The sequence below is a fragment of the Cyanistes caeruleus genome, chromosome 2, assembly GCF_971803275.1.
Source record: "Cyanistes caeruleus chromosome 2, bCyaCae1.hap1.1, whole genome shotgun sequence".
Classification (NCBI taxonomy): domain Eukaryota; kingdom Metazoa; phylum Chordata; class Aves; order Passeriformes; family Paridae; genus Cyanistes; species Cyanistes caeruleus.
Window position 1 is genome coordinate 69,092,182 of NC_141702.1, and position 16,232 is coordinate 69,108,413.

At 40.9% G+C, this 16,232-nt stretch overlaps 1 long non-coding RNA gene across 1 annotated transcript; it reads right to left on the reverse strand.

The window, feature by feature from the left end:
* Window positions 1–8,466: 8,466 nt before the first annotated feature.
* Window positions 8,467–14,572, reverse strand: LOC111926845 (uncharacterized). Its single transcript, XR_002863213.2, has 4 exons — window positions 14,473–14,572; window positions 12,721–12,802; window positions 12,425–12,455; window positions 8,467–12,144 (listed from the first exon to the last, which is right to left on the reverse strand). It is a non-coding gene; the product is annotated as an uncharacterized LOC111926845 (long non-coding RNA).
* Between the last annotated feature and the right edge of the window lie 1,660 nt (window positions 14,573–16,232).

Genomic DNA, 16,232 nt, shown 5'->3' on the forward strand with positions numbered 1-16,232 from the left:
TGCTCCCCAGCCCCCGCCCGCCGTCTGATAATGCGCATCGCTCGGTCTGAGGTCCGCGTCCCCCCCTTGAGCCGCTCCGCACTTTCAGATTAAGGGTTGCACAGCCCAGGTGTGATGTCCAAGGACACCCAGGTGATCAAACGTTTTCCAGTGGAAATAGGCGTGGAGTTAACCAGACAGCATGGAAGCACGACTTTAGAAAGCAACGCGTATCTTTTTGCCCAGGAAACGCGCTCACTAAACCCAAAAGCAGGCACCAAGAAGCACATACAAAGCCCTGTGGAACCAGAAACTTTACACGTGTGTGGCAGGAACCATTGGCCCGCGCTTTCCACAGGGCAGAATCTCAAAGGATAGCGCTGAGATCAAGCATCCTGGCAAGCACGTCCGGTATCTCCCGTGCCCTGTCATTTCACTTGCTTTGGCAACCGTGTTTCTTCTGGGAATTGGCAGGATTACGACGTTCTTCGTGGAGCTTGTCATTACTGCCGGCACCTAGCATCAGCCAAGGTCATCTTCCCTAGCGGTGTTCACACTGGATACAATAGGAACCTCACGCAGAAAATGAAAATGCTCACCAAAGGTGAACTTTTGGAAGCCTTAAGTTGCAAAATCAGGTGTAAGGGGAAGCTGTGCTCATTAAAGGCTCGGTAGGTCTCTAAGCCAGTGGGAATGAATTACCAGGATAATTTACACCTAGACAGCATGTGTCCTCCATTTGATATTGCTAACTAAAGCTGTTTTCTTCCAAGTCACCTTCTATCCCTTAACTCCAAGCAATATAGAGTAACATGCACACATGCACAGAAAACACCTACTCCTCATCTCAAAAAGTCTTTGTAAATGCAGCACTAAGGTTGCAAATTGGAATTCAACAACAACAGCAAGCTGAATTTCTGAAGACTGATGTACATACTGTCAGATAAATGGTCTGAAAATGAAATTCCAAATCCAAGCAGCCAGACAGAACCACATGTTTTTCACGTGCTCAGTCCAAATACTCTCCAGGTTGCTACACCTCTATCTACATAACAAAGCAAATGCTATGCTTAGACTTTTTTGCCCAAATGCAGATGAGCATTCGCTTAGGACACTCTGAGACCATATCAAACAGCAATTATAAAACAACACAATTTATGTATGTGGACATTATATGTAGGCTGGTGTAATTTGTGGGGTTTATTTTTATAGCTTGGTAGTCACCTTTGGTTTTCAATACAAGTCTAACTACAATCACTTAAATGATAATTCAAGCCTTCTTCATTTCTTCTTATTCACTATATAGAGCACAGGAGAAGTTTTTAAAGGAAATGCAGGAAGAAGTCAGGGGAGTCCTAGAAGTACACACATAAATTGTAGCACTGTGACCCAGAGCTGCCCACTATGCAAAGAGCTCTCCTGCACTGTGGCTCATCAGAGGGGAGCCACTGCAACCAGCTTTTCTCCTTTCCTTGGCACTGCCTTGTCTGGGGACCTACATGGATGGAAATGGTTCTGCACCAGTCCTCACTGTGCAGCACAGGTGAGCCTTACAGGTAATGATGGCTTCAGCCAGGGAGGTATTAGCTACACTAAATATACACTAAATAAAACTCACATTTTATTTGTTGGTCCTCACCCTCTAATACAGGCCAGGGTGCCCACCTCAGCCATGGAATAAAAACTGAGGTGCTTTGGCAAAGAATTTCTTTGACAAAAAATATCCAATCCTGTGGATTAGGACTGCAATCAGACCCATGTCTAGATTTCTAGAAATCAAAGGACATTCTACCCAAATTTTCTAGAATCCTTAAAGAAAGTTATTAAGTGTTTCATAAAATAATTGGATTTTCTCAAAATACAGCTAGCCACTGCTGCGAAGGTACTACTGTTCATTTTTCCATGTTTAGTTGGTACATAGGTAAATGCTACTTGAAAACAAAGCAAATAAAATGTTTTCCTTGTTCCTAGGAACCAACAGCCAGAACCATAGCATCTCTCAGCTAGTCTGAGAGATTAAAGAAACCAAGTGTTTCAAGATCCACTTCGGCTAGGTTATATTAGTCAATTTTGAATAAAAAAAAATATTTCTGAATAAAAAACCTTTTTAATTCTGAAAATGTCAAAATAGGGAGCTTCCGCATTGTCAGTTTGCATTTTGGGAGAGTTGGGCTTTTTACCTGTGAAACAGGAAGCTAAATGGAATAGCCCTATTCTTAAAAAAATCCTGCCTATCTTGATGGAATCTGACCTGCTTTAGGTTCTCTAACTAACTGCTTACTGCCTCTTAATCAGACAGCATGAGTAGGCAGGGGAGATATTTATAGATGGAGCTTTAGGAGTAGTATGTGGTATTTTGTTTACTACTTTAATTTAATTTTATAAACTAACTGTGTGGATGGTAATGAGAAGCATATGAATGGAGGTCCAGAGTGGAAAGAGAGCCAAACTTGAAGCAGAAAGGGAACTGCCTCTTTCAGCTCAACAAGAGAATAGGAAAGCTGTGCCTAGCACAGCAGTATGAAAAAGCAATTTGCTTCACCAAGCTTCTTCCCACATCAGAGGTAGGTTAGGACTACTCCCAAATAAAGCTGGCAGAGCTGCATAGCCATAAACTATGTGTGCCTAGGGAGAAGGAAAATAAAACCAAAACAGAAATAAGCAGCCTGAGCAGGAAAGAAAGGATAAAAGTCTCAAAGAGAGAAAAAGAAAAAAACACAATGAAACACGTGAATAGGGAATCTTAAGCTGACATGGTGAGGTACCTGAGAGTCAGCAAGTATATTTAAGACAGAAATGACACAGGTTGTTTACAATGGGGCAAGACAAAAGAATACTCATGACTCCCAAACCGATCAGAAAAAATAAGGTGGCAGGGGGAGATGAGGAGTAGAGATGGCAGAGCTGAATTGTCGACTACTCTTGTCTTTTATTTGGCAAAAGATGCAGTTGTAGTTCATGCTAGCATGTACACTAGTAAGGGCCTACCCAGGAGAATGGTGCCTTGAACCCAGGAGAGCACTGAGGCAACCAGGCATCACTTCCCATGCATGAGGAGCACCAACAGGCCAGATCTTTCCTAGCAGCAGCAGCAGGTCTGTGAGCTCACACAAGTGAGTACCACCCAAGTGAAAGCCCTCTGGTATACTTTGCATGAAGCAATTTGAGAATCAAAGGGCTTTTCTGCCTAAAGGACATTAACCTTTATCATTCTTCTTAATGAAATTGAAGGATTTCACAGAGTTTATATTTAACATTCATTTACTTGTCAAAAGCCATCATATCATCCTTCAAGAACTTTGTCCTTTACATTTTTACCATTTCTCAGATTTTCATTCCTTCAACATGTTTCTTATGCTTCCCTCTCACAAAATTGTAGAATAAACCAACAACTTTGATTAAAACTTCAAAAGTGCTGAACATTGCAAGTGTTTCTTCCACCAGATCATTCTTCTATTTGAACTTAATGATATCTAGAATAAGAAATGAGCCAGATTTTTCTATTTAAATAATTGCCTGTGAAACAACCAACTGACATGGAAATGGTCACCATTAGTTTTCAGCTGTAACACTTCTGTGTAGGTAGTTCATATCTGCCAAAACTGTCTCAGAGAGGCCACAGGAAGATAAAGAATCTTATGAGAGCTCAATCAGTCAGTCTTAAAGTAATCATCTTGTCCTAGTCACAGCCTGTTTCTTTGTGAAAAAGAACAGTAGGATGTTTTCTCAAGAGAGAAATCAATAACAGGTAAAAGAAAATAAATTCAAAGTGACTATTCTTGTGTGTAAACTGTTAATAGAATCTTACAACAGGGATCAAAAAGCCCCTTTCAAAGCATATCATAACCATCACTTGTACATAAAATACATTTTTGCTTGTAGCAAATATCCACTAGTTTAAAGCTCAACCAACAAAAATCTGAATTATTTAAGAAAATTATGATTTAGATTGGGCCAAAATGTTGGATTCTGTTAAGGTAAGGTGTGTTGTAAAATGTATTCATCATTTACTAGAGGTGTTTTGGGGTTTGTTTGTGGGTTTTTTTTGCAACACATAAGTATAACCTGCCTTCTTCAATGTAAGAAATGCACTATATTGTAAGAAGAAAATCAAGGAATTAAATTCATTATGTAAAGGTAGTATGAATAAACTTTAAACTCACTTAGTATTTCTGAAACCAATACATCCATAAGAAAAACAGAAAGAGAGAAGAGAACAGAGCCATACATATGGGAACAAAATCCTGATTTTGTCTGAGCTAAGGAAAAGTACTGTGGCCACTGGACATATTTAGCCCTCCCACATTTAGCACCAAGAAGCACAAACTTTGACTCTGGAAAATCTCCATGCTACTCATATGTGGTGATATTAACTACACAGTAGCTACTTTTTTTAAAAGTATATTATTTCCAATGACAGGTTTGGAAATAAAAATTAAAAAATAACAGAAAAATTAATTTGCTGGCTTCATAGTAGCAACTGTCATTGTCAGAAGATCCCAAAGTGTTTCATCAGCTATATATAGAGACGACTTACTCTGTCCCTGGAATTCAGCCATGGATGAAGTGTAGCAAGAAACATTTATGGGACCAACAAATACTACCAAAGCATAGCTTGGGCTTCAGGGGTATGGACAAAATGCTGACTGCACTGACATCACTGGCTTTTGCCAACCCTTTGTGCGGAAGGAAAATCACGGGGCTGAGACATGGTGTGACCATGCCAGCTCAAGATGCCCTTATGTGACCTTGAGCAAGTCAATTCAGATAAAATTTTCCCAAAAAGCTGAGTGTAAGCTTGTTAGACTGCTCCCAGTGAGAGAAATTAATTTTTCGTGCTGCACTCTGCCATCTCTGAAACAGTGTCAGAAATCCTTCTTTTGGTCCCTAATGTCCACCTAGAAAAGAATTCTCAGGAGCAGAGGCTTTCTCTGTCTAAAAGCCCTGAGGAATCTACACAACAATTATGATTACAGTGTGTTTTACCTATCATACATCTTTCACCTCCATGTTCACCTCTCCCGACTGTGTGGCCTGCACCCAAGCATCCCTAGCGTTATTCTAGGATATCAAGCTTGCTCAGGGATTTAGGGTCCCTTATACCCTTGGAGGCAGTGTTCCTACTGTTTGTAGGGCCATGCTTAGAGCCCTGCATCCTGCACAGCAGATGGCCCTGGTTCTCAGAGAGGGTTCAGGGCAGGTACCAGTAGGAATCAATCAACATCTGATCTCTGCCAGAGTCACTAAGCAGTACTGTGATACTGTAATAACAATCACAGAGTGCAAGGCGAGTGCTGAAAGGTGTGAGGTAGCTGGGCAAACCCCTAGTGATGGCACTGCCAGGCAGCAGCACTGCACAAGATCATACCTTTCATGAATGAGAAGAGCCCTCAGACTTCACATTCTGATGCATTTCTATCCATAGGGAATCACGACACCTGAAGTCCCTTATCCCCTGAGCTAGATTCTTGAGGGTGTCTTTTTGGTTTAATGGTTCTTGTCAGGGTAGGCGCAACTCACAAAGACAGATTAGATCATGGGCTAAATAATATCAGAAGCTTTGGTAGATGTTTAGCACATACTAGAAGTGGGCAAAGGAAAAACTGTGAAAAGTATATTGTAATTTCCATACCACACTGCAGCCAGTCTGTTGGCACACTGAAGTTGTGGAGCAACATGCAGTCAGCTACAACGCAATACACACAGGAACAGGTGGGGAAACTACAAATAGGGCTGGCGTAAGAGCGGAAAAAATGGCGAGACAGATCCAGGGTTTTAAAAATGGTTCAGTGACGAGAATGCAAGGGGCAGGAGTAGGGGTATAGCATGGCCTGTTACAAACCTTTTGAAGAAACCTTCACACATCATGTGTTCCCAGAATCTTGCCTATGTTCCTATTTTGTGCTGGCCTAGCCCTACCACACAGAGATACTAAGCAACGAAGAAACTGTGTGACTAGGGCAATGTGAAAGCTGAAACTGATGATACAATTTGTTCTTCATTAATACAACTAGTTAAAAAAATCCCTTTGTAGGCCAGCCTGTGACCCTTAACTGATTTAACTGAAACTGTCATCTAAAAGGGCACCACATCATTCAGCAATAGTTCTGGTCACAGTGAGAGAGGGGTGTGTGTGAGAGACTAGGAATGCAAAGACTATATGCCTTTATTTATGCAGAAAGAAACACTGCCAACTAACTTAGAGTTTCCAGACAACAATTATCTGAGGGGCACAGGTTTTAAATCACTGAGGTATGAGGTAGAGATTATGGGCACAGGATATTAGGCACTGCTGTGTTCTAAACTCAGCATTTGAACACATTGACTGACTGACCTTTGACAAGTTGCAGTCTCAATGCTCTCATTTCTCTTTCCAGATACACCAGTGTAGTATCACTATCAATGATACTCAAGTTACACAGTCAAGAAAGCAACCTGGTTGAACAAATTGCCAGTTTGTAAAAAGGAATACTATCTACTTATTATTCATTCCACAGAAGTGATAAAAAGATTAATAAAAGCAGCAAATTCATTCTTGTATACAGCAGCGTTAGGCACAACACTGAATTACAAACAGGGATAACATGTTCTTTATGTATAGCACAAGTTTTCCTTTCTAGAACTGTTGTCCTTCCATGCTGTCCAACAAATCTTTACCCTGACACTCAGTTGCATTAAGAACCAGCACTGAGAAAAAGAGCGATGTTCCTGCCATGCCTGATGTAGAAACAGCAAGGCCTGAATTTTCCAATTCCAGTTCTAAAGACAATTGTTTCCTTCCAGCTGTGATCCCTCTCACCAACTTCAGACATATTCTTATGTCAGGAGAAATGAGTATCAGTTTTGTACACTGTCCAGTCTTGGACTGCTCTTGAGATCTACTAGCAATAACCTACCCATGGTGAAGGCTGTTGCCTATTTTCATAGAACGTGGACAAGTCCTTTGTTTCTTAACTTGCTCACCTCTCTCCCTGCCTAAGTTCAATTAAGCATAAGCAAAGGAGGACAGGAGAGCATTTAAATGTTTCTCCACTTTGAAACTAGTTAGTTTTACAATAAACTGGCTAAAGGGCAGTCTAGATCTCTGTTGTGTCCCACAGTTAAGTTTGGAATAGCTGTCATCTTCCAGAATTTCACAGCTGAACCAAATTCAACATGTGTAGGGCTTTTTTCTTCTAAGGCACAAGCTGTTCTAGTTAATTTTTCAGTTCATATAAACAGTTACTGGAGGTGGAGTCAGCAACAAAGGTGAAATTACCCCTATAGGCTGTAAGGCTCCACGTGTATTTATACAAACTCTCACATTAATTTTTCAGTAGATACAATCTGAACACATCTTCCCCAGTAAAAACATTCTGCAGAAAGGTCATTTTGCAACTCAAATTAATGGACTCAAATGTATTTTTGGCTCTTCTGGGGGAAATTATTTTGTCATGAATGTGTTTCTAGAACACCATGACACTTCTTTATTTGTTCCCCATAGTTCAGTGATCCGTTTTTACCACTTTCATTGGTAACCTTGGCACACAGATGATCTATGGGAGATCAGGCTGTTCAGGCCTTACATTTTTAGGGCCTTATTTTTTACTGTGAAAGTTCCAGTGGTGGGAGTCAGGGGAGTCACTGCACTTCCAATTGCAGGAGAGGAAGTATAAAACAATGCATGTTGGAAATACCAGGAAAATTTAGGATTCTGCTGGGCCTAAAGGTTCAAACCATCAGGCTTGCTCAGTGGGGAAAAGGGCAGTATGTAACTGTACTCTGTAAAGCACATAAGGGAAAAGACAAATTCCATACTAACAGCATTCATTATCCTAAAACTATCCACTGTATGGGGAAATGGAAGAATACAGAGTTTGGAGCATGTGCCTCAGTTTTCTTTCTATTGACTGGGAATAATACTAATACTGTGAAGTATAAAGAAGTGTGTGAAAATCAAATACCAGCTACATTTGGAATAACTGAAGACAAGTACAAATACTGTGATGACAAGAGCAAAAAAACATAATTTATATATTTGGGAACATGCTCCAACTGAGTGCAACAGACATTGACTGAATAAAGAAGAAAAATCATAATGCTATTGAGCACTGCTTATGCAGTACACTGAACAAAGCACAGTTTTTGGGAAAAAAAGTTTGTGACTATGCAAATAAAGTCTGCATTCTGATACATACAAAACAGCTTGGAAAACTTAACTCAGGCATAGTCCACCACTAATTAAATTGTGATCTTGATGTTTTTTTAAGATAACTGCACTACAACTAATTACAAATAAAGTATAAGTTAATTAATTATACATGGGTTCTGAATTGGAAGACAATTCACACACAATGTCAAGAAAAGCACTAAAGGCTGCCAAAGCAGCTCATCAGTTGCATAACCCCTACAGCTTCTGCTCAAGAAATAACACCATGTTTTGCATCTCAGATCTGTCTGTTGCAGTTCACACACAAGAGTCATTAAATGTATTACAGTGACACAGGCTAGACACATTTTTTTTTATTAAATTAGTCATAAATTGTTTAAAGTGTTTTGTTGCCCCTCTGCAAATTAAAATGAGCCGCATACATCACCATACTTTTAAAATCAGTAGGTAATACAAACCAAAGCGACCTCACTGTAAGTAAAGTGAGAAAGATTCTGAAGTGTAACCTCTCCCATGCAGTCAGTATTTGAGAGGATCATGGCAGGAAGTATTTTGCCACCAGGCTTATTTAAAAGAAACGTATCAGCATCAGTGCCAGAAGCACCCAATTCTCAGTGCTCCACGCTCCCCTTCACTACATGCTCAAACCCAGACTGCCTCACTGGCCCTATACTAAGTGCCTGTCAAGCCTTGTGCAGAAATAGTACCCTCATTCCCGTGTATCCAAGGAATTGCCTCTGATGTCACAGGATCCCTAAGTCTCTCTCAAGTAGTTTCTCTGCAGAGAGTTCCCTTAAGTCCCCAATATGGACAGTGCAGGCACAGTGTCAGAGAGTAAGAGATGCAGTGGAGAAACCACTGACATGCACTTGTCAGTAAGAGCTGTTAGCAGTTATCTAGAATATCGCCAGTTGTCAAGACTACTTTATGCAAGGCTGCAAGGCACAGAAACAGCAGGGCCACTATTTTAATTCTGAAAACATGACTCCTCTAGTAATGAGTAAATCAGTAAATCTGGAGATGTAGGCTTATTAGTAAAACTCAGATGCATGCCCTCATCTAAAACACTACTTCTTCGAATAACAGGGGTTCTTTCCCCACTCAAAGAATCCCCAAAATATGTAAGAGCATGAATAGTTTCCAATCTACAATGAAAGCAAATACAAAAGCCAAACATTTTTTTAAATGGCACTGAAATGCAGAGAAAAAATTGGTGGATTTTTGAGACTGCAGACACTCTGTGTGATTGAGTATCATGAAAATGTACTTTCTGACTCTTTAATACTTTTAAAATATAATAGTATTCATATCTCTTATATATGTATGCATATATACATACACAAACAATAAAAAATGTTCTGTTTTTCTCAGTGTTTACAGAGCCACTGTGCCAGGCATTACATAAACATATAACTTATTCCTACACAAAAAATATGTAAAATAATTAAAATTTAGAACGTGAATAAACAAAATGTGTGACTGAATATAACCAGAAAAACTGGCAGATAAATATTCTTTTCCATGCTATTGAACGTGGATCATACCTGTTTTCAGTAATTGTCAAAAAGTTGTGAGCTCATTGTAGTTCAAATCATGTATTCACCAGAAAAGGCCCATGGACTGGCAGTGACTGAGACAAATGAAAAAATGAAAGCAACACAGACTTCAGTAGCCAGCCTGGGAAAAAGGCTAAAATTTGTATTTAGTACATCCAGATAAGAATGACATTATTTATTCTTCAGGAAAAGAGATGTGATTCATCTTAACATTTTTAAAAAGACCCAGAAAGTGGCTGGCTGATAAGCAAACAGAGGTTTGAACAGCTACAGGTAAGATCTGCTGCTGTTCCAACACCTGTCAATTGCTTGATTAACAGCCAGCTGAAGGGGGTGATATTATGATTGTACACTGAAGTAAGAAAAGTGTGTAAATCATGTTCCTTATTGATGACTTCTTTCTCCTTCCCATCCTTCAGTTCATTGTCTCTTTTCCTGCTTACAGCCCTGCTATGAATGATGAGACATGGCTAGTATGCACCACTTTCCTTACTGTTCGTTACACCCAAGTCCCCAATGGCCACATTGCTACACTCCAATTACCAAGTTCTCCCATTGTGTTAAACAATCTGACTCACAACTACCACACAGTAGATCTATGACACTTACTTTCTCAGTAGATTGTCTGGCACAGACACCTTTTCATAATAATAAACAGTTAATTTATACACCCAGTATTGTATTCCCCAGGCTAAGAAACACTAGAGCATGACAGAGGACTACACATTCACAGCAATCATGAGAGACATTTTCCTATTTTTCTTTGCAACTGTTATGCAGTCTCTATAATCCAGCTTTCCAGCTGACTTTTTACACAAACAAAAAAGTCACAATTCATCAAGCAGCTCAGCACTGAAAGGATAGCTTTTTTCTTCCTTGTTTGTCTTCTCCATTTGTCTTCCTTACTCTCCCTGATGCTCCTAGGATAAACTAGACTATCTCAAATGGATACAAATGGATTTACAAAGATGACTATTGCCTACTCTTTTCAAGACAATGCTTTCTATGCACATGTTTAGCTGAAGCTAGTTTGCTTATTTTGGGTTTATTTTCTCCTTGTGTAGAATATATATTTAAAAGCTTCCTTTATAGCAATTTTGATTCAAAAGCCTTTAGTCTATGTTATCATATCAGAAAGCCTTTAATATGATAAAACCCCCAAAACAGCTTTCCATGGCCCCATCTAAAGGGTTTCTATTTATTATTAGTTCTGGAATGCAGCTAAACATGAGAATTTATGGCTGGGGGAAGCTACAATAGATTTTCAAGGAAATCCAGGAAAACATGACACTGCTTCCCACAGTGGTCAGTAAGTCAATGATGTGCTGGATGCACTGCCTAGCAAGGAAACTTCTTCCAGCCTTTCAGTTCAACCCAAGAATTATTCTCCCTTCAGAACCAATCCAGCACTGAGAACTGCAACTGTCTGTAACCTCAACCACCACAGAGTGATGATGGTTGACAAAAAACTCAACATGACCAAGCAATGTGTGTTCACAGTCCAAAAAGCTAACTGAATCCCAGGCTGCATCCAAAGCAGCAGGGCCAGCAGGGCAAGGAAGGGGATTCTGCTCCTGTACTCTGCACTTGTGAGACCCCACCTGGAGTGCTGCATCCAGCTCTGGTGATCCCAACATAAAAATATGGAACTGTTGGAGCAAGTCCAGAGAGGCCATCCAGAAGCTGATAACAGGACTGGAGCACCTATTCTATGAACACAGGCTGAGAGAACTGTTCAGCCTGGAGAAGAGAAGGTTGTATGAAGACCTAACAGTAGCTTTCCAGTATCTGATGGAAGATACAGGTAAGCTGGACAGGAATTTGTTGTCAGGAACTGCAGAGACAGGACATGGGGAATGGCCTTAAACCGAAAGAAGGTAGGTTGATATTAGATGTTAGAAAGAAATTCTTTAATATGAGGGTGGTGAGGCACTGGAGCAGGTTCCCCAGAGAAGAGAGAGATGCCTCAACCCTGTCAGTGTTAAAGACCAGGTTGGATGGGGCTCTGAGTAACCTGGTGTAGTGAAAGATGTCCCTGCCCAAGGTGGGCAGGTTGGAACTAGATGATCTATAAGGCCCCTTCCAACTCAAGGCATTCTGTGATTCTATGAATTATGCTTGATTGTGTCTGCCTCCAGTTACACCAGCTGTGCACTCATACAGATTCACTGACCTCATCGGAATTACTCCTGAGTTTCACTGACGCAAGTGTAAAAAGATCAAGACCTTATGGGAGAAAGCAGACAGGGAAAATAAATCTTAACTCCCTCATTTTAGATGTGTGCATTGCTATAGGACAAAATGCCTCCCATCTCTTTGCTTCTAGAAAAGCTTAGCCAAGGGAATAATGGCCTCAAGGCCTTATCAATGTGTACCCTGCAGAAAGGTACTGCCTCATCATTTCACAATGCCCACTGGTGAAGGGTGACTGCTGCATTGTCACAGAGTCTTCAGAAGGAACTGAAAATAGAGAAAAATACATTAATGAAGCCTAAAGAACACAATAAAGAACTGTTCTTCCTGATAATCACCGTAAATCTAAAAATTCAGACACCACAGGTGTATCCTTATAAATTATAATGTTCTAATAGGGAGAAGATGTGTACATGAATTAAGAACAAAGGACATGGATTAGCTCAGAGTAGCAGATTTAACTGCACAGTTTCCCAAACTACAAAACTTCAGCATGCCTCCTAAAACCAACAGCAAAACACAATACATTCCTTGACAATGAGATTACCTTGGGTGAACAAGATGTTCAAGTCACTGCTCTGAAACACAGATTGGTTAAAAGTTCAGTTAACAGCCACATACCCACATTAAACACACAGATTTGGTAACACCTACTTTTGCTTAGAGAAAAACATTTACGAACTTCATACACTCTGAAATAGTGACAATCTTTGCATATCCTAGAAAGGTTATTCTATTCACTATTACTTCATTATGCTGCAATCCAATCAGAATGTATTTTAGATGGCAGGCACTGTCACATTCCCAATTAGAAATGACATGGAGAAATGTCAGGGAACATACCAAGATTATTAGCAAGTGATGGGAAGCACAGGGAAGGTGGCTTGCTTCTATCTCCGTCAGAATCGCTTATCATGGTGGCTCACTAGATTACAGAAGGTGGTGCAAGAAGGAAAAAAGAAGCATCATATTAGTAAATAAATTAATAACAATTTGAGAATGCTTAAGAGCATTTAATACAAACACTGTAATTTAGTATATAAACAGTAAATTGCATAGGTAGCACTCAATTCCTTCACATTCATTCTGACACAATACTACTGAGCATTCCCTTTTTTTTTAATCAGAAGAGATTCCTTTTTCCTCTCTATATGAAATTCCTCCCACCTCTTGCTTACAAATGAAACCACACCAGAAAAATGCATTCCAGGAGTGCAACTCACAGGAGTTTGATCAGACAGAACGAGATCTGGTCTGCATAAAACCTCTGAAATGCACACAGAGTGATGAGGGTTCCTCAGCACCACTACATTATACAAATCTCTTCCTGCTGCATTGCATTACTCACCAAGGCAGATGAAGCTCTGCTCAATGCACAGCTGGTGAGGTGAATTGGAAGAAAAGGAACATAAAGATTAGATCTCTATCTATACAAAGACATCCATTATATTTTCTCCAGAAGTATCACAAACTTAGTGGTGGTACTTTTACAAAAGTAAAGAAGATAAGAAGTTTCACAGTGTTTGCCTTTCTCAATCAAACCTTTCCAAACACACCAATTGCTTATGAGTGAGTAACTAAAAGGAAATGCTTGAAACAGATCACCTTTTCAGTTAAAAATTAGCATATGGCAATTTATATTCTAAGACCCTAAGAATTTTAACAGGCAATATATTCTTTCAAATGCAGTTTAATAGTAGCTATCAGCACAGGTGATCTCAGCTGCAGTGTGGCTACGAGAATTTCACCTACACAGACCATCTAAGTGATGAGAAAATAAAGGGACTACTTGAAACATGTTTGGAATTTCAGTTCAAAAAAGCACCTCTTTTGAGTCCAGCATGGAGCGAATCTCGATGAGGCTCAGCTTCAACACCGGATAATTACAATGCCAACTTAAGCATATTTCCTAATAGACTTTCTGGGCTAATATTTTTCCACAAAACACTTGTTTGTAATCAAATCAAGAACAAAATTTTTTCCCTCTGCAGAAGGGGTCTCTGTTCCTCAATCAATTAACTTCCAAAGGAAATCCCAGCTTTACTCTGGAACCAAACAAAGATGGAACAGAAAGCACAAAGGTATAAAACATTTGTCTTGCAGCTCTCCATGGGAAAATACAGAGTGGGACAGGGGTGCTGCAAAACCTGAACATATTCCAACATTTACAACTTCCAGTTTATCTTTCTGGCTAGAGTATTTAAATAATGAACCACACTGCTAAAAACAAACAAATGAGCCTAGTTTTCTTGTTTTAGAACCAACTTTCTGCCCCTTGCACATTTCCTAGATATTTTAATGTTTGGTATTTTTAGGCATGGAAACATGTCTATTTCTGCAGGTTTAAAGTTATGGTAAAAGAAAGGCCACGTGACAGTTTCAAGAAAGAAAAGGATGCACAAAAGCCACAGGGAATGTGAGAAAGTGTGATAAAGCTGGCCTTTTGGTTTGCACCACTCCAAGCCAGCTCCTTTGCTAGGTGACCAGAATCTTAAGTATTAGAACCATCAGAAAAATAACATCAATTCCTGTTAAATCAATTACATCCTCCAAACACTTTGACACTGCTATAACCGCAGTGGTAGCAACTCTTACCAGCTCAGCAATTGCTGTCATTACATCCAGATCATACCATGTCAGAGAGAACGTGACACAGAGCTAACATGCACTCTATAACAAGGCACTAGTAAATATCATCAGGCACAGATGTGACATCCAGCTGCATTTCCTCCCCCTGCTGCCACACCTACAATGCTTTCACTTGAGCAAAGAAAAGTCAGAGAGGAGTAACAAAATGCTGAAATCAGGGGACACTCACAATGGAAAAAATTAAGCATTTAAATAATTGTCTGCAATCCCAGACTTTTATCAGCATTTTGTATTTCTACTGCATGTTAAATGATTGCCAAATACAGCAGCCTTACAAACAAATCTGTTATTTCTGTTATAGCTATGAAGCTTCTCAACAATACATAGAAATAGTTTTACAGAACTGGTGCTGGAATTATTATCTTTGGTATAATTTTGTCCATCTGCTGATGCCAATTGGGATAAATTTTATTTCTGATTTTTGTGCCGGGCTTTTCTTGGTTTGTCAAGCCACGTTCTCTTTATGGCTTTGTGCACTGACTTCCAGGTACAGAACCCTAAAACCTCAAACTGATGAGAGACATCATGGGTTTTAACATCAGGAATTTATTTTTAATCTGAGGTTAATCAAATCTTGGATGAGACGCTCAGTGAAGCCCTGGAATTTCCACCATTGGAGATATCCAGACACAACTGGGCAAAACCATGAGCAAAACACTCTCTAAGCTGGCCCTGCTCTGGGGCTGAATCAGATGGCTTTTAGAGGACTCTTCCAGTCTGCATCGTTCTGTGATTCTGCAGGTGGGATCTAGCCCACACACATTACTGCAGCTTTGAATACCTTCTGTTCATGGGAGTCCTCCACTTTCCCTAACATCACTCACTCGAGATATGGAAAAATCCTAAGGTGGAACAACTCTAGCTGTTCTAGATGTTCTCATCTCTGTGAAGAGATGTTTGGTGGATCCCCACTCCCAGCCCAGGCTGTTGCTGGGCTCAGCACAAAGCCAGCAGCAGCCCTGCCACAGGCACCTCGCTGAGGTGTCCCCATCTCTCCGTCGCCGCTGCCTTCACACCCTGCCTGGTGCCTGGGCTGGCTGCCGCCTCAGTGCAGGCGGGCTGGGCCCTGCCCCACACGGGCACGGTGCCTCCACAGGGACTCTGCCCTGCCAGGCACCGGCCGGGACGGGTGAAACCACCCACGGCCGCTTCCCTCACGGACACCAGCCACACGCCGGCATGGCCGCCCCTGGAGGTGGCACATTCTCGGCTGGATCAAAGGATCTTTTGGGCTGGAAAAGACCTCCAAGATCATTGTGTCCAACCACTAACCCAGCACTGCCAATCCCACCGCTGAACGGTGTCTCTAAATCCCATCTACAATCTACATGTCTTCTAACTACCTCCAGGGATGGTGATCCCATCATTTCCCCGAGCAGCTCCCTTCAGCTCCAACGCCTGACCACCCTTGTGGTGAAAAAATGTTTCTTAACATCCAATCTAAACAAGCACAGCTCGAGGCCATGTCCTCTAGTCCTGTCACTCGTTGCTTGGAGGAAGAGCCCAATTCCCAGCTGGCAATCGCCTCCTTTCAGGAAGTTGTAGAGCAGGACAACATCCCCCTGAGCCTCCTTTTCTCCAGGCTAAGCACCTCCAGCTCCCTCAGCTGCTCCTCACAGGACTTGTGCTCCAGACCCTTCACCAGCTCCGCTGCCATTCTCTGGATTCGCTCCAGCACCCCAATGTCCTCCTCGTACTGAAGGGCA